General features: G+C 26.6%; 1 protein-coding gene across 3 annotated transcripts in view; it reads right to left on the reverse strand.

The window, feature by feature from the left end:
• LOC145330301 (uncharacterized) overlaps positions 1-16,312 on the reverse strand; it is a 72,083-nt gene that overhangs the window by 8,000 nt on the left and 47,771 nt on the right. Inside the window, exons 1-2 of one of the 3 annotated variants that reach the window (XR_013883359.1) lie at positions 774-848; positions 251-347 (exon numbers count right to left, since the gene is read on the reverse strand). The exons of 1 other annotated variant lie outside the window; for it this stretch is intronic. The gene's annotated coding sequence lies outside the window, so the exon portion shown is untranslated. Of the gene's footprint in view, positions 1-250; positions 348-703; positions 849-16,312 lie in introns of those variants that run through there. One more of the 3 variants, XR_013883358.1, reaches the window with a different exon arrangement.

Raw genomic sequence — 16,312 nt, forward strand, 5'->3', positions numbered from 1 at the left:
CAAGGACATATACATTTTTTGATAATTCATTGAGAAATATGGGCTGCAGATGCTTAAAAAAACTTTTTCGAGGGTCATGCTGTAGGTTTTTAAAATGTACATTTTACCTACTGTACATAAAGTATTTTGTCAACATATAAAATCAATGTAATTTAGCGGCTCAAACAGAATAAATGTGAACTTAATACGGACAGATGGTCAAAATTGGAGAAAGGCTTTGTACATAAAATATGATAAGAAATTAAAGTACCTTTCATGAGTTTATTCCACAATCCAAAATTCCTCTGTGGATTTCTCTCTGTTTTCTGGAAATGTTAGTTACTAATGAAATTGATCCAATTATCAATCTAAAATAAAAACAATTGTTAACTCTTGTTTAATAATAGAACCTCAAAAAATCTCCGCCCATTTACTTAATCAAGGTGCGCAACGCAGACTCCTCCCCTTTTCAATCAGAAATTGAAAAAAGAAAATAAAGAGTGTGGAATTATTTTAAAGGAAATTCTGGCGGCAAATTATTGTTTAGATAAATGAGAAACTTGAATAGGTTCAAGAAAAGATTTAAAAAGTGAGATGAAAAATTTTCATTTAAATTGAATGGATATTATACTGAAAGATCTTGCAAACAGCTACAATAATCAGAAAAGTTTAGCACTGGCCACAAATAAGAAAAAAAACACCATTAAGGGAGTTGTCACTCTACCTAAGAGATATGACCCGGCCCTCTTTATTTCCTCTCGGGGTAAAATCTTTAGTAAAAAAAAGTGAATAACTTGTGTATTTGTAAACAAAATTAGTGTAAAACTTCTGTGTTATTGATATCTCTGTACATTTTTTTTAATTAATCTGAAAATAATATATTTACATTAGACAATTATTTTATTTACACTACAAGATAAATAAACAAAATAATGATTTTCTTTATACTGGAAAACAATAATATCAATCATGTAAAAAATCATTTAAACAGCAAGTTGTATGTGAAATAAAATGGAGACAGATTTAATGTGGAGATCCTATAAAACCAAGTGTAAAGTAAGTATATTTACAATTTAAATAAATAAAAAATTGCAACAAATAAAGATAAAATGCAGATTTTTGATGTGAAAAATAAGATTTAGATTTTCATTTAAATTGAGCAATAATCCTGTCTCTCTAAATAAGCATTTGTATCCTATGACAATTAAATGTTAATATTTATATTTTATGATGAACAATATCAATAGTATCAATTCTATCTTCATCATAATTCTGTTGACAAGAAAGAGGATCTTCTATTTCATGTTTAATATTTTCCTCAATATTGTCAGCTCTCATCTGGATAGAGAGAGGATCTTCATCAAATATTTCTTCTTCTTTAATTTCTTCTTTAACATCCACTTCTTCACATTTAATAAAACTAATAGATACAGAAGTTTGAACTGTCTTATTACAGGTTTTCATCAATTCCAAATGTCCAGTGGTTTTATTGTGTCTGGTCAATTTATTTTTTTGTGCAAATGCCTTTCCACATTGATCACACGAGTATGGCTTCTCACCTGTATGAACTCTTTTGTGAACAGTCAATTCACTACTTTGCCCGAATGTCTTTTCACATTGATCACATGAGAATAGTTTCTCTCCTGTATGGATTCTTTTGTGTCTAGTCAAATCACTATTTTTAAAAAATGTTTTTTTACATTGATCACATGAGTATGGTTTCTCACCTGTATGGATCTTTTTATGGACAGTCAATACACTATTATCAGAAAATGACTTTTCACATTGATCACATGAGTATGGTTTCTCACCAGTGTGGATCCTTTTGTGTATAATCAGTTTATATTTCCGTGCAAATGCTTTTCCACATTGATCACATGAATATGGTTTCTCTCCCGTGTGAACCCTCATATGAACAACCAAAGCAGATTTGCATGTAAAATTCTTATTACAAATATCACAAGTATTCATGCTGGTATACCCTCTCTCAATCTCCTTGTAACACTTTTTAATTAAAAGTAATATTTAAAATAAAATTTAAGTATTGAAATTGTAGATAATTGTTTTGAATTAAATAAAATATGATCTCTATGACGTAAATAAAAGATATTAACCACACTTGTAAAATGTGATGTATTATTATAAAAATTTGTATTTGTGGAGTTAGATTATAACCATTAAATAGATTACACTGAAATATAATATAGAAGAAAATTATTTTGTTACCATCATTAGCGGCGATTATTACAGAATGGCAACCCCATCGGTCAAGAATCAAGGAAAATTTTTTTTTGGACTTGGAAAATTTTTGTTTTTTTTCAAAATTTTTTTTTAGTCGGATAAATGGTAACTTTTAATTAAAGTAAATCTAAGTTATAATTTCAAATAAAGATAAATGTGAAAAGATATTTAATTGTTTGTGAATAAAATCTAATTCCTTTTTTTAAAGATAATTTTGTCTGATAAGGACAAAAAGATAGTACAAATAAAGTTTGTCTACTAAAAATAGAGGCAAAAAGATAAAATTTAGTTACTGTAAATAGTATAAAAAAGATAATTTTGTCTGATAAGGACAAAAAGATAGTACAAATAAAGTTTGTCTACTAAAAATAGAGGCAAAAAGATAATTTTTATGTTTATGAAGCAAATTTCTCATTTAAAATTGGGGAAAATTTGAAAATTTTATACCATGCAGTTAAAAGATTAATTCAAGATAGATATAATCTACTGAGAATAGATAATACAGCTATAGAAGATAGAGATACAGCTGAAATCTTAATAATAATTCATTAAATGATAGAGAGGAGGTAGATCAAGAAATAGCAGGTCCCTTTACCTTTAGTCATTTTGGAACAAACAGAACTTTAGACAGGTTTCCTGAGTTTAGAAGATATTTAGGAGGAACGATAATAGTTGGAAATAGTCAAATTGATAATATCTATCATTCTGATTCGGAATAAAAGTTTTAAAAATATACGTCATAAATAGTGTAAAAATATTGAAATTTTCAAAAAAATTGTTGTATACAAGTGTAAATATTTCAATACAAGTGTGTACACCGGACATACACTGGAATTATATGTCTTTTATTATATGATATTAAAAAGTTGGGAAGTTGGAAAATTTTTAATTACCTAACATTTTAAAAATTGTTAAGAAAAATAAAATTATAGTTTTGTATATTGGACACAAAAGAAAAGTCCAAATTATAAAACTAAATATAAAGATAATTAAAAAAGATAAAATAAAAGTTTTGTATATTGAACACAAAAGAATAGTTCAATTTATAAAACTAATAAAATTAATTTAAAAGATATATAACTTGGATAAAAATATTTTAGTACTATAAAAATTTACTAAGATTATTGTTAAAGTGATTAAATGATAAAATTTTGCTTAAATATTTTCGGTTTATGGAAATTAAAAATTCTATGTACTGAAATTAGAGGACAACATTGGATTGAAAAAATTCGAAGCTGTCAAATTAGTCTTGGTTCTATAAATATTATAAGAATTAGGTTCAAACAAACATTGTAAATTTCTTTTTTAGGTTAAAGATAATTTTAAAAGATAACTCTACTTGTTAATCTGACAAATTGGTAAAGATAATTTTAAAAGATAACTCTACATTGTTCCTGTTCAGATTTCATCAAATCTGGAAAATTGGTAAAGAAAATTTAAAAAGATAACTCTACCTGATTAATCTGGAAAATCATCAAAAATACATTGTTCCTGTTCAGATTTCATCAAAATTTGAAGTAAAGATATTCTCTGCCAAGAAAATTGTTCCTGATTTATATAATTTGGTAAAAAATCAGCAAAAACTAAAAATTAGGAATTGTCTTAAATGTAAGGGGCAACATAAGGATAATAACTGCGAAATATTTAAGAAACTATTGGTTCCTAAACCATGCGAAAGGTGTGAAGCGGCAGAAAAATATGAATACCACCATACCCCAGAAGAATGCCTAAAGGTTAATTTTTTAGAGAAAATAAAAAACAACCAATAAAAGATAAATTCAATGAAAAATGGTATAAAAAGATGGAAAAACTAATTAATGATAAAAATGACTCAAAAAATGAGTTAGAGCTAAAAAATGGTTGTTTTTTTTTAGAAAAATTATAGTTGGAAAAATAAATGACGAAACTTATAAAAAAATTAGGCCAAAATTATGCTAATTATGAATTATATATTAATATGATAAAAAATGAAACGATGCACAAGTGTTTAAGTAAATTAATAGGGTATTTAAACCTTTTTAATTTAAAGAACAGGTGTTATCAATGTAAAAATTATAGAAATAAATTCAAATCTTTAGAATATTTAAACTTAATAAATGATAAAAATGATAAACAAGGGAAAAATTATCCATTAGTATTGAATAAAATAAATGATTATCCAATGGAAAAAATAAAATGGATAAAAATAGAACCTAGCTGTGATGAAAGTATAATCAAAAAAGATAATAATAAGATATCCTGTATCAATTCGATAAATAGAAAAAGAAAAATAGATTCAAATGTGTATTTCAATCATAAATGTTCAAAATCAAACAATGGAAAATTTAATATGAATATTTGTAGTAAAGAAATTAGTCAAACAAATAAAAAGTACAATTTTGTAGGAAATTATGTAACAATGCATAAAAACAAAATAACCAGCAGCAATGTGTCAAAAAGCATAGAAGCGAAAATTGTTAAAAAAGAATATAAGATAATTAAACCATCAAAAAATTGGTATATAAACCATAATGTTTTTTATATAAAGCTAAATAAAACTAACAAAATTAAAGATACTGTTATTGTTCAAATAAGGAAATATTTAGAAAGAGATATGAATTCAATACAAAGAAAATTAAAGAGTTATAGTAACATTACTTTCTCTGTAAAAGATGTAGAAATGATAAAAAAGATAGATAAATTAAAAACAGATATGTATTTTTTGAAGGAGAGGAAGATCTTTCCAGCCAATAGTTGGATTACTTGGGATTTAAACCTTCATATTCCGACATTAACATGTAAAGATAATTTTGTGGAAACTTTATTTGAAACAGCAAAAATTTTAAACTACAAAACACAAATTACAAATGATGTACAAGCTTTTATGAATTTAGCTTTTATTTACTGTCAATTGACAGATTTTGAAGGGTTTTTTCCCATACGGGAAAATGAAACTGAAAAAATGGCATTACATACATGCTGAATCATACTCCATATGGAGACAGTAAGCTAACACCATACAACATTATGTTCTTATCAGTAAAAAACTTGGATGGAAATATAAGACAGCCAGGCGAATATTTGTTTGATTATAAATTTAAGGTAAATTCTGAACTAGAAGAAAAATTAAAAAGTTACCATAAAGAATATTCAAATATGGTAAAAGAATGTAGAAATAGAATTAATAAAGAAAAACAAAAGATAATATTAAAGAAAAACAAGAATAGATTTGATCATAAATTTAAAATAAATGACTATGTCATTATTAAGCTAAATGACAGTGGTTATGGGGTGAAATACAGACCAATTTTTGGAACTATTCTGTATAAAATTATAAAAACAAAGAAATATGTTTTACTTTTAGAATCTACAGTAAGTTATCAAATAATTACCAGACATATAGCTGATGTAAAATTAATTAATTTTGAAAAAATTGCAGAATTAAACCTTCCAAATTATATCGCTGAGATGTTTGGAGGCATTAATTTAAGTAATTTAAGCACTATTTATTGATATTTTTACTGGCCTAACATTGGTTGGAAAAATGATAAAAAATAATGAAAGCTTCAAAATGATAATTTCTTTGATAAACAAAGAATAATGGTACTATTCATTGATATTTTTACTGGCCTAACATTGGTTGGAAAAATGATAAGTCTGTGTTTACTGGCCTAACATTGGTTGGAAAAGTGATAAAAAATAATGAAATCTTCAAAATGATAATTTCTTTGATAAACAAAGAATAATGGTACTATTTATTGATATTTTTACTGGCCTAACATTGGTTGGAAAAATGATAAAAAATAATGAAAGCTTCAAAATGATAATTTCTATGATAAACAAAGAATAATGGTACTATTTATTGATATTTTTGAAAAATCAATGTATATTTAAAAAGAAAAATTAGGAAATTGAATATACTATATAATTAGGTGTTGATACTTAAAAATGATAGCCATAAAACCGTAAAAAAGGACACCTGTAAAATAGACCTAATCACACTAATTAAGGGTAATTAAATAAAAAGTGTACACTAGTTAATAAAATGTTTAATAAAAACACTTGAAAATGTATATGATTCATAAAAATTTGAAAAGTTTTGAGGTCATATAGAAATAAAATGATAAAATAAACACTCAAAAAGGTATATGATTCATAAAAATTTAAAAAGTTTTGAGGTCATATAAAAATAAAATGATTAAATAAACTTTCATAAACATAAAAATGATTAAATAAACAAAAATTGTATTTTAAATGTGTAAAGTAACTTATTATAGATTTGAAATAGGAGACATGAAATAATTGCTGATCATTAAAAAAATCTAACCTAATGATAGTTTAAATTAAAATGTAAATGTATATTTTCAAAATGTATACAACAACATTTGTTAATTAAAGAAAGATAATCGTTAACTTTTAAAAAGATTAGAGAAGATAAAATTTTAGATATTTACTTCTGTGAGTAAAAAATATTAGTTAAAAAGGAAAAAACCATAGTGTGTTTTATTGGAAAATTTTTATTAAGATAAATAAAATTTTAAATATTCACTTATGTGAAGAAAAATGTTAGTGGAAATGAGAAAAATTATCCATGAGAAACATTAAGATAGTTTTAATGTAAAACATGTTTAAAAAATGGAGTGTCCTATACACTATGAATAAAAACGGTCAGGTAAAAATAAAGTGGGGTCTCCAATTTAAGAAAAGGACACTCTTTTAGTAAAATTAAAAAGCAAAATGATTTACTTTGAATTAAAATAAAAATAAAAGTTGGGAAAAAAAGATATAAAGATAAAGATAAAGGGTCAAACATTACACACACAACACCACAACCCCCCCCCCCCCCCGGAATTATACATTGTAACAGGGGTGACATATTAAAATGATTATTTAAGAAAACATTAAATAAAAGAATGTCCTTTTATAAACTACCTTTTTAAAGGGACACTTACAAAGGAAAATTTATAAGATAAAAAATATAAAAATGAAAGACTTGTAAATTATTCTTCATAAAAGATAATGTGGTTTATGAAATATGATAAAAGATAACTTGGGTTATTAAATTATAAAAATGAAAGACTTGTAAAAGATAATGTGGTTTATGAAATATGATAAAAGATAACTTGGGTTATTAAATTATAAAAATGAAAGACTTGTAAAAGATAATGTGGTTTATGAAATATGATAAAAGATAACTTAGGTTATAAAAAATTGTTGAAATAAAGTTAAAAATAAAGTTAGAAAGTCAAAAGAAAAAAGAGACTGTCCTTTTATAAATTATGCTTTAAAAAAGGGACACTCGGTCTGTTAATATATCAAATTGAAATAAATATTGTTAAGAAATTATTAAATAAATTATTAATCAAAAATAACAAAAGAAATATAAAAAATCTGTTTTAAATAGAAATAATAAACAAGGGAAAAAAAACTTTAGAAAAACAAACATAAGACGGTTCTTTTAAATAAAACATCTTTTTAGAACTGGACAAAAAACTATCAAACTAAAGTAAAGCAGCTGGTATGACATTAGTTAGTTAGAAATACTCTTATATGAAACAAATCTCAAGTTAAAATAATTAATGATCTCAGTTATAGTAAACAAGAATTCTTGGTTTTAATTTATTTAAAATAAGAAATAAATTAAAATTATAATACAGTTAATGATATATGTGAAATTTCAGAAGAAAATGGAGCAAGCAAGAGATAGAGAAAGAGACAGGAATAAAGATATGAGGTACAAATTATTACCTAATTTCTTCTTGAGCAGACGGATTTTTTTTCAGTGGCACGCTTCTTACAGAAAAAAATATAAAAGTCTATGGGCTAGTGAATAGAGAATTGAGTAAAATCTATTAGAACACTATAATAAAGATATCCCTCAAATTGGACAAAGTATAGTTAAACGTTCAGAAATATCATTATTAACCATAGCAAAATTTCTTTGAATTAATTATTTTATGGTAACCATTAATTCAAAGCTTTTTAGAATTATGAATTATATGTTAAAAGTAATTCTAAAAAGATTACCCTTATGAGGTAAAGGGTAATAATACTTTTAAAATGAAAGTAAAATGGTAAATTCATTTTAAAAGGGGTAATTTTGTATGGGATTCATATGAAGTCACCAGTAAAACCATTATTATGGAGTAACAGACAAGCAAGTAGCGAAGAAATTGCGTGCACAGAGTTGTAATCAGGGTTCCATCCTTAAAAGAAAATTTTTCTTCAAATATAAATTTCACACATTATATCAAATATATTCTTACGTTTATGATACTTAAAATTCTCATTTTTAGTGATATTGGAAACTAAATGCTCAAGATAATATTAAATACTCAAATTTCCTGTGATTATTAAATACTCGTCAAATCCTTTTACTCATAAATTGTCAGATAATTAATGCCATACCATAGTTTAATGTTTTTTCTACGATAATTTTAAGGTTTGAACCTTAAATCCTCCATATATCATCCATATCTTAAGGTTTAAACCTCAAAAAGATACTTATTATATGCTATTAAAGAGATATTTAAGGTTTCAAATTTAATGAAACTTTAAAATGGTAAATTTGTGAAATATTTAAGGTTTCAACTTATGAAATTTTATAAAACGATAATATTTAAAGAAATATTTGAAGAAAAATTTAAAAAGATAATTTAAACAAAAAGATATAATCAAGGACAAAGAGATAGGCCAAATGGTGAAAAGAAAAGGTTCATTGAAGGACAAAGATATAGAGGCGAAAATAGAGAATCATCAAGTGATAATTCAATTGAAGAAATTGGTGTATCAGTTTAATCCCACAGCACCTTAACTAATATATAAATTAATTTTAGATAATACCTGCGAGACACAACAAGAAAAAATTTAGCAGGATGCTGAAAATTAAAGATGTCCATTGTACAACGCCAGAGAAATTAATGGTGGGAAGATCCATCTCATCAAGGTACTGTATTTTATCCTAAATAAAAAATAAAAAAGATAAGATAATTTTATGATAATCTTGGGGAAAAATATTAGAATGATAATTTTAGAACGATAATTTAAATAGAAAGATAAAATGGTTAAAGGAAAATTATGCGAGAAAATGCCTAAAGAAAATTTTAAAGTGTATCGAATTAAATGATAGTTGAAAAATTCATTAAAATAAAATTCTGTTTACTTTTAAGGTATCCAAGGATAGGTCAACAGACCCTGACAAGAATGAAATGGCGCTGACCGGTTCATTAACGAGAAATTTAAATGCCTGTGCCACAGTAAACACAGACATGAGTTTGGTAAACTGAAGGTAAACGGTGTTACTACAGTTCATTTAGAAAATATCTATAAAAAATATTAAAAAGATATTACTTTTCTTGGAAGATTTATGATAACCATGCAAAGTTATTGAAAGTTTAAAAGATAATTTTATAATTTATAAAAAGTATTAGAAAGATATTACTTTTTGGAAGATTTATGATAACCATGCAAAGTTATTGAAAGTTTAAAAGATAATTTAAAAAAAAAAAAAAAAATTGGAAAGTAAAAATGATAAATTCTAGTAGACGTGTATAGATCACTGGCTACTGTAAAACTAATCATTAAAACATTATAGGAAATTGGGTTGAAACTGGTAACAACAAAAAACCTGAAATTAAAGAAGCCAAAACTAACAAGGATAAAGAGATAGTAAAGTGATTTCTTATTTAATTTTTCATTGCAAATGTTTAAATGTAAAAGTAGTGGTTTATTTCCCTTTTACAAAAAATAGAAAATTTTATTATTAAAGAAATTTTTACAAATTATGTTAAAGTCTCCTCAGGAAGTTTCAGTAAAAATTTTATGAAAAGTAATAAGCAAATTAAGATTTTTTTTGTTGAAAAGTAAAATTACAAGAAGAAATTTTTTTTTCCATTCTAATCATTTGAATATTATGAATAAGCAAATTAAAATTTTTTTTATCTTTTGATTAGCAATTTAGAACTTAAAAAATTTTTTATATATATATATCGCTTTTGGAATTATTATTGATACAAATTAAAGGGAAATCACTTATACCTGACTGATGAGTCAACAATGTCGTTCCGGGTACGAGTCCGACAAGCAAAAGCAGAGAAGTTCACCAATCTGCTGAGGCAACATGCACATCCTTCTATCCCTGGAATATGGAGAAATGTATACATTGGATACATAATTGGAATTATCAGGAGCTGATGATCCGTAACCACATATGCAACCAGGAGTGCCTACAAACTAGAATTACTGAAACAGCAGCTGCCACCAGATGAATCCCTTATTAATCTTGTAAATATTTCCAGAATGTGTTTAAATTTCTACAATTTTGAGTTCTAAATACAAGCTAAAATTCCTTTTTTTCTTTAAATAAAGCAAAACTACAGTATAATTTTGAAATTTTTAATTTTAAGTAAAACAATTAGAAAAGTAATTTTTTTATATATTTACATTCAAATATTCAAGTTTATTCAGAAATTTTTTTTTTATCAAACAGTCTAATTAAAATTTTTTACCTAATTAAAAGAAATTTTTAGCTTTTTGAGGGCAGACTGTAACACTTTTTAATTAAAAGTAATATTTAAAATAAAATTTAAGTATTGAAATTGTAGATAATTGTTTTGAATTAAATAAAATATGATCTCTATGACGTAAATAAAAGATATTAACCACACTTGTAAAATGTGATGTATTATTATAAAAATTTGTATTTGTGGAGTTAGATTATAACCATTAAATAGATTACACTGAAATATAATATAGAAGAAAATTATTTTGTTACCATCATTAGCGGCGATTATTACATCCTGAAATATATTTTTTTTTGAATTAAAATACAAAATGATTAATGGTTAAAAAGATATTTTTAAATTGACACAAAATATGTAAATTATGGAAAATATAAAGAAAATTACCTAGGGATTTTACGGCGAAAATAAATAAAAAATAAAGATAAAAACTTATATATTTGTTTATAGACCCACAACATTTATGTTAATCATGAAAGAAAATTTAGTAACTTCTCCTATCACATTTATTCTAATTTAAATTTTTAAAAAATATTTAAGAGGGTATACAGCGATGAAAACCAGACAGAAAAAATCACTTTGATGAAAGCTGAAAAGATGCATATTTCTTATTTTCATCAGAGCAGTACAGTTACATTATTTGTAATATATAGTAGGTAACGTATTCAGATAGGTCATCAAATTAATCAAAAAACGAGGATGACAAGATCCATAAAAGTGAAGCTCTGAAACGGTATATCAAACAAAAACTTAGAGAGTGTCAAAACTGAATAATCAAAATAATCAAAGTATAAACAAAATTGTAAGTAAATTTCTTGCAAAACTGTATAATTACAGGAGACTATTTAAGGACATACTTACATTTTTCGAACTAGAATTGTAAACATATAGTCATAGACATTCTGGTAACAATTATTCAGTTGCTACTCTTTCTAAATCGTACCTAACTACTACAATCCACCATAAATATATCTTCTAGAAATTTAATATATCTCAGAGCATTACCGACAGACCAGCCATCCTTGTAATTTAAATATTTGATACTCATGGAAATTGGGAATCTTTACACATAAAAAATCAACAGCTAGAAAAGTTGAAATTTACCCCACCGTTTTTCTTACAAACAGACAGATAGACGATTTATATAGGGATAGTGAAATATAGTTTTAATAACACAGAGTTCCTTATAGATCACATAATAGATGTAACACTATTTCTTTTTGAAGTTATAGTGTAAAGCGCAGAAAATATAAATACCTTATGATATAAAGTAGATCCGTATAATGGATTCTCTCTGTTCACTGTGAAACTTAGTTGCTGACTGACATTGATTCAATTATCAACCTAAAATATAAACAATATTTAACTCTTTGTTTATTAGAATAAAGCTAAACCAAATCTCCGCCCATTTACTTAATTATAATGCTCAGCGCGGACTCCTCCTACTAAAACCTAATAAAAAATTGGACAAGCATTTTTTTTTATAAAGGGTGGGGAGTTATTTTAAAGAAAATTCTGGCGGCAAATTATTGTTTAGATAAATACGAGACTTGAATAGGTTCAAGAAAAGATCTGGATTAATAAAAGTGACATGAAAAATTGTAATCTAAATTGAATAAATATTATAGGTAAGTTTGTTAAGGAGTAAAACTCCGCCCCCTCTCCCAAGAAGCACTTTATATTATCTATAATATTTTATCCACCCTCCCCAAAATAACCCCTTATCCCCTAAAAAAATGTGCTAGCGCTTTATTTCTCACTAAAAGCCCTTGGTTTTTACAAATAAGGTACAGCTTACCCAAGGGATAAAAGTTTTTGATGCGTCATTTAACCAAATAATGAAAAAATACCCTCCCCCATCCCAAAAAAATGGTTTGGAGCCCCTTGACAAGCATCTGACATTTTTTATTATCTGCGAATATTTACAGCCCTTTCCTAATAAATATAAATATACTCAAAGATCTTGCAAACAGCTAAAATAATCAGGAAAGTTTTGCATTGGCCACAAATAAGAAAATTACAATATTCAGCTATTAGGAGGGTGAGGAATATAACACTATTAAGGGAGTTGTCACTATGACCCGGCCCTCTTTATTTCCTCTCGGGGTAAAATCTTTAGTAAAAAAAAGTGAATAACTTGTGTATTTGTAAACAAAATTAGTGTAAAACTTCTGTGTTATTGATATCTCTGTACATTTTTTTAATTAATCTGAAAATAATATATTTACATTAGACAATTATTTTATTTCCACTACAAGATAAATAAACAAAATAATGATGTGTCTTTATACTGGAAAGCAATAATATCAATACTGTAAAAAAATCATTTAAACAGCAAGTTGTAAGTGAAATAAAATGGAGACAGATTTAATGTGGAGATCCTATAAAACCAAGTGTAAAGTAAGTATATTTAAAATTTAAATGAATAAAAAATTGCAACAAATAAAGATAATATGCAGATTTTTAATGTGAAAATAAGATATAGATATAGAATCCTGTCTCTCTAAATAAGTATTTGTATCCTATGACAATTAAATGTTAATATTTATATTTTATGATGAACAATATCAATAGTAGCAATTCTATCTTCATCATAATTCGGTTGACAAGAAAGAGGATCTTCTATTTCCTGTTTAATATTTTCCTCAATATTGTCAGCTCTCATCTGGATAGAGAGAGGATCTTCATCAAATATTTCTTCTTCTTTAATTTCTTCCTTGATATAAACTTTTCCACATTCAACTAAACTAATAGATACAGAAGGTTGAACTGTATTATTAAAGGTTTTCATCATTTCTAAATGTCCAGGGGATTTATTATGGTTTGTTAACGCTGAACTAGAGGGATATTGTTTGTCACAAAGTTTACAAGAGTATGGCTTCTCTCCAGTATGGATCTTTTCATGGAGGGCCAATTTATCTTTCCGTGCAAAAGTCTTTCCACATCGATCACACGAAAATGGTTTATCCCTAGTATGGATACTTTTATGTCTGATCAAGAGACTTCTAGTTGTAAATGTCTTTTCACATTGATCACATGAGAATGGTTTATCACCAGTATGGATTCTTTTATGGACAGTCAAGTTACCAGTAGTTGTAAATGTCTTTCCACATTGATCACATGAGAATGGCTTCTCACCTGTATGGATCCTTTTGTGTTTAATCAAAGTTCTTTTATCAGAGAAAGTCTTTCCGCATTGATCACATGAGAATGGCTTCTCACCTGAATGGACTCTTTTATGTTTAGTCAAATCGCTATTACTAAAAAATGTCTTTTCACATTGATCACATGAGTATGGCTTTTCTCCTTTATGAATTCTTTTATGGGCAGTCAAATTACTACTATTTGAAAAGGTCTTTTCACATTGATCACATGAGTATGGCTTAAAGCCACTATGAATTCTTCTATGAACGGTCAATGTACTATTATGTTTGAATGTCTTTTCACATTGATCACATGAGAAAGGGTTCTCTCCTGTATGAACCCTCATGTGAACTACCAAGTTATCTCTCCGTGTAAAATTCTTTTTACATGTATCACAGGTATTCATGATGATATATCCTCTCTCAATCACCTGAAATATTATTTTTATTAATAAAAACATAAAATATAGTGTTCCCAATATTTTCAAATAAACACAACATTCAGGTAAAAACTGAAACAAGGATAACATCTTCCATAGAAGCAAAGCAAGAAAAAAGCAAGACGATCAGAGAAGCAATTCAAATTGTAAAAGTTATTAATAAAGCTAAATATTTTTAAATGGACAATTTTACAGATCCTATACTTATTGTAAAAGAAATCGTCAGGACAATTCTGACATGAAGAGCTACTGTTACAGACGTTCAGACAATGTAAAAAAGCTTCGCTTTAAAATTGTAGAAAGAAATGATGATTATGATTATGCACACAATTACCCCTTTTGTAGATTAGAATCATTTATAGAGTATCAAATCCATTAATGTTAAAAAATAAGGTCTTTGGAAAACTGGTTTTTAAGGCACAATTTGTAGAGAAGTCATATTTAATATTTTAAACATAAATGACCCAGAACATGTTTTATTTTCTATGCATAATCAAGATTTTAAAAATAACGTTTCTCTTGAAACACCCTGTAGATTCCCTATCGACACAATAAATTTAATATACCCCAGAGCAATACCGGCAGACCAACGGACCATGTAAATTAAATATTTGATGCTCATTGAAATAGGGAATCTTTACAAACAATCAACAGTCTAACTTGAATAGCAGCCGAGAACTTCACAGTTAAATTGTTAAAAACCAAAATATATTTTTTGCAATTTTTGATATTAGTTTAAATATTGCAGAATTTCATATAGATCAGAATAGTAAATGAATAAAGAGGGGGGGGGGGAGGGGGAAGAGTTAAATATGTATGTTTATTGTTTAATGTTCATGGTTCGGAAACCCTGTGTTGACTTACAAGTGGGTCTTTGAATATCAGCCTCTAGCATCGGAATTATTAACACAGCTAAGTCGCTACAAAAGAGGAGAAGGCAATTTGCTAGCAGACTAAAAAGGTCCCCACCACTGGAACCAGATAGTTGTCTGGGTTATACATCTTTACTTATACATTTATAGATCAGAGAACAGATCTAACCTCTTAAAATCTCTGAATTAATGACGTAAAGCGCGAAAAACTATAATTACCTTATGATATAAAGTAGATCTGTATAATAGATTTCTCTCTGTTCACTGTGAATGTTATTTGCTGACTGACAATGATACTTTTGTCAACCTAAATCATAAACAATGGTTAACTCTTGTTTATAAGGAAAAGCTTAACTAAATCTCCTCCATTTTGGCAGACTCCTCCCACTTTTAATCAGAAACTGGACAAGCAATTATTAGAGGAATAAAGATTCTGGCGGCAAATTATTATTTATCATGCATTATTTGATTATGTAGATTTTATCCAACCTCCCCAAACTAAACCCTTTATAACCTCAAAAAAATGTGCTTAACTTCTGACTAGGGTTAAAATCCCTTGGTTTTTACAAATACGGTGCAGCTTACCCGAGGGGGGTAAAACTTTTAGATGCGGCATTTAACCAAATAATGATAAAATACCCCCCCCCCTCCCAAAAAAAGGCTTCGAGGTCCTTGACAAGCATCTGACATTTTTTTTATCTGTGAAGATTACAGTCCTTTCCTTATAAATATAAGTATACTCAAAGATCTCTTAAACAGCTACAATAATTAGGATAGTTTAGAATTGGCCACAAATAAGAAAATAACACCATTAAGGGAGTTGTCACTCTACCTAAGAGATAGGGCCCTCTTTATTTTCTCTTGTGGTAAAACCTTTAGTAATAATAAAGTGAATAACCTGTGTTTTTGTAAACAAAGTTAGTAGAAAACTTCATTCTTGTTGATATCTACAGGATGTGCATTTTTATTTGTTATTAATTAATCTGAAAAAAATATATTTACATTAGATAATTATTTTATTTACACTACAAGATAAATAAATAAATTAATAATTTGTCTTTATACTAAAAACATTAAAATAATGTTTAGTTAATTTTACATTATTTATTCTACATTATGGAAACATGTTGTCAAAATAA

The sequence above is a fragment of the Acartia tonsa genome, chromosome 10 (genome assembly GCF_053477335.1).
Source record: "Acartia tonsa isolate MP-2025a chromosome 10, ASM5347733v1, whole genome shotgun sequence".
Lineage (NCBI taxonomy): Eukaryota > Metazoa > Arthropoda > Copepoda > Calanoida > Acartiidae > Acartia > Acartia tonsa.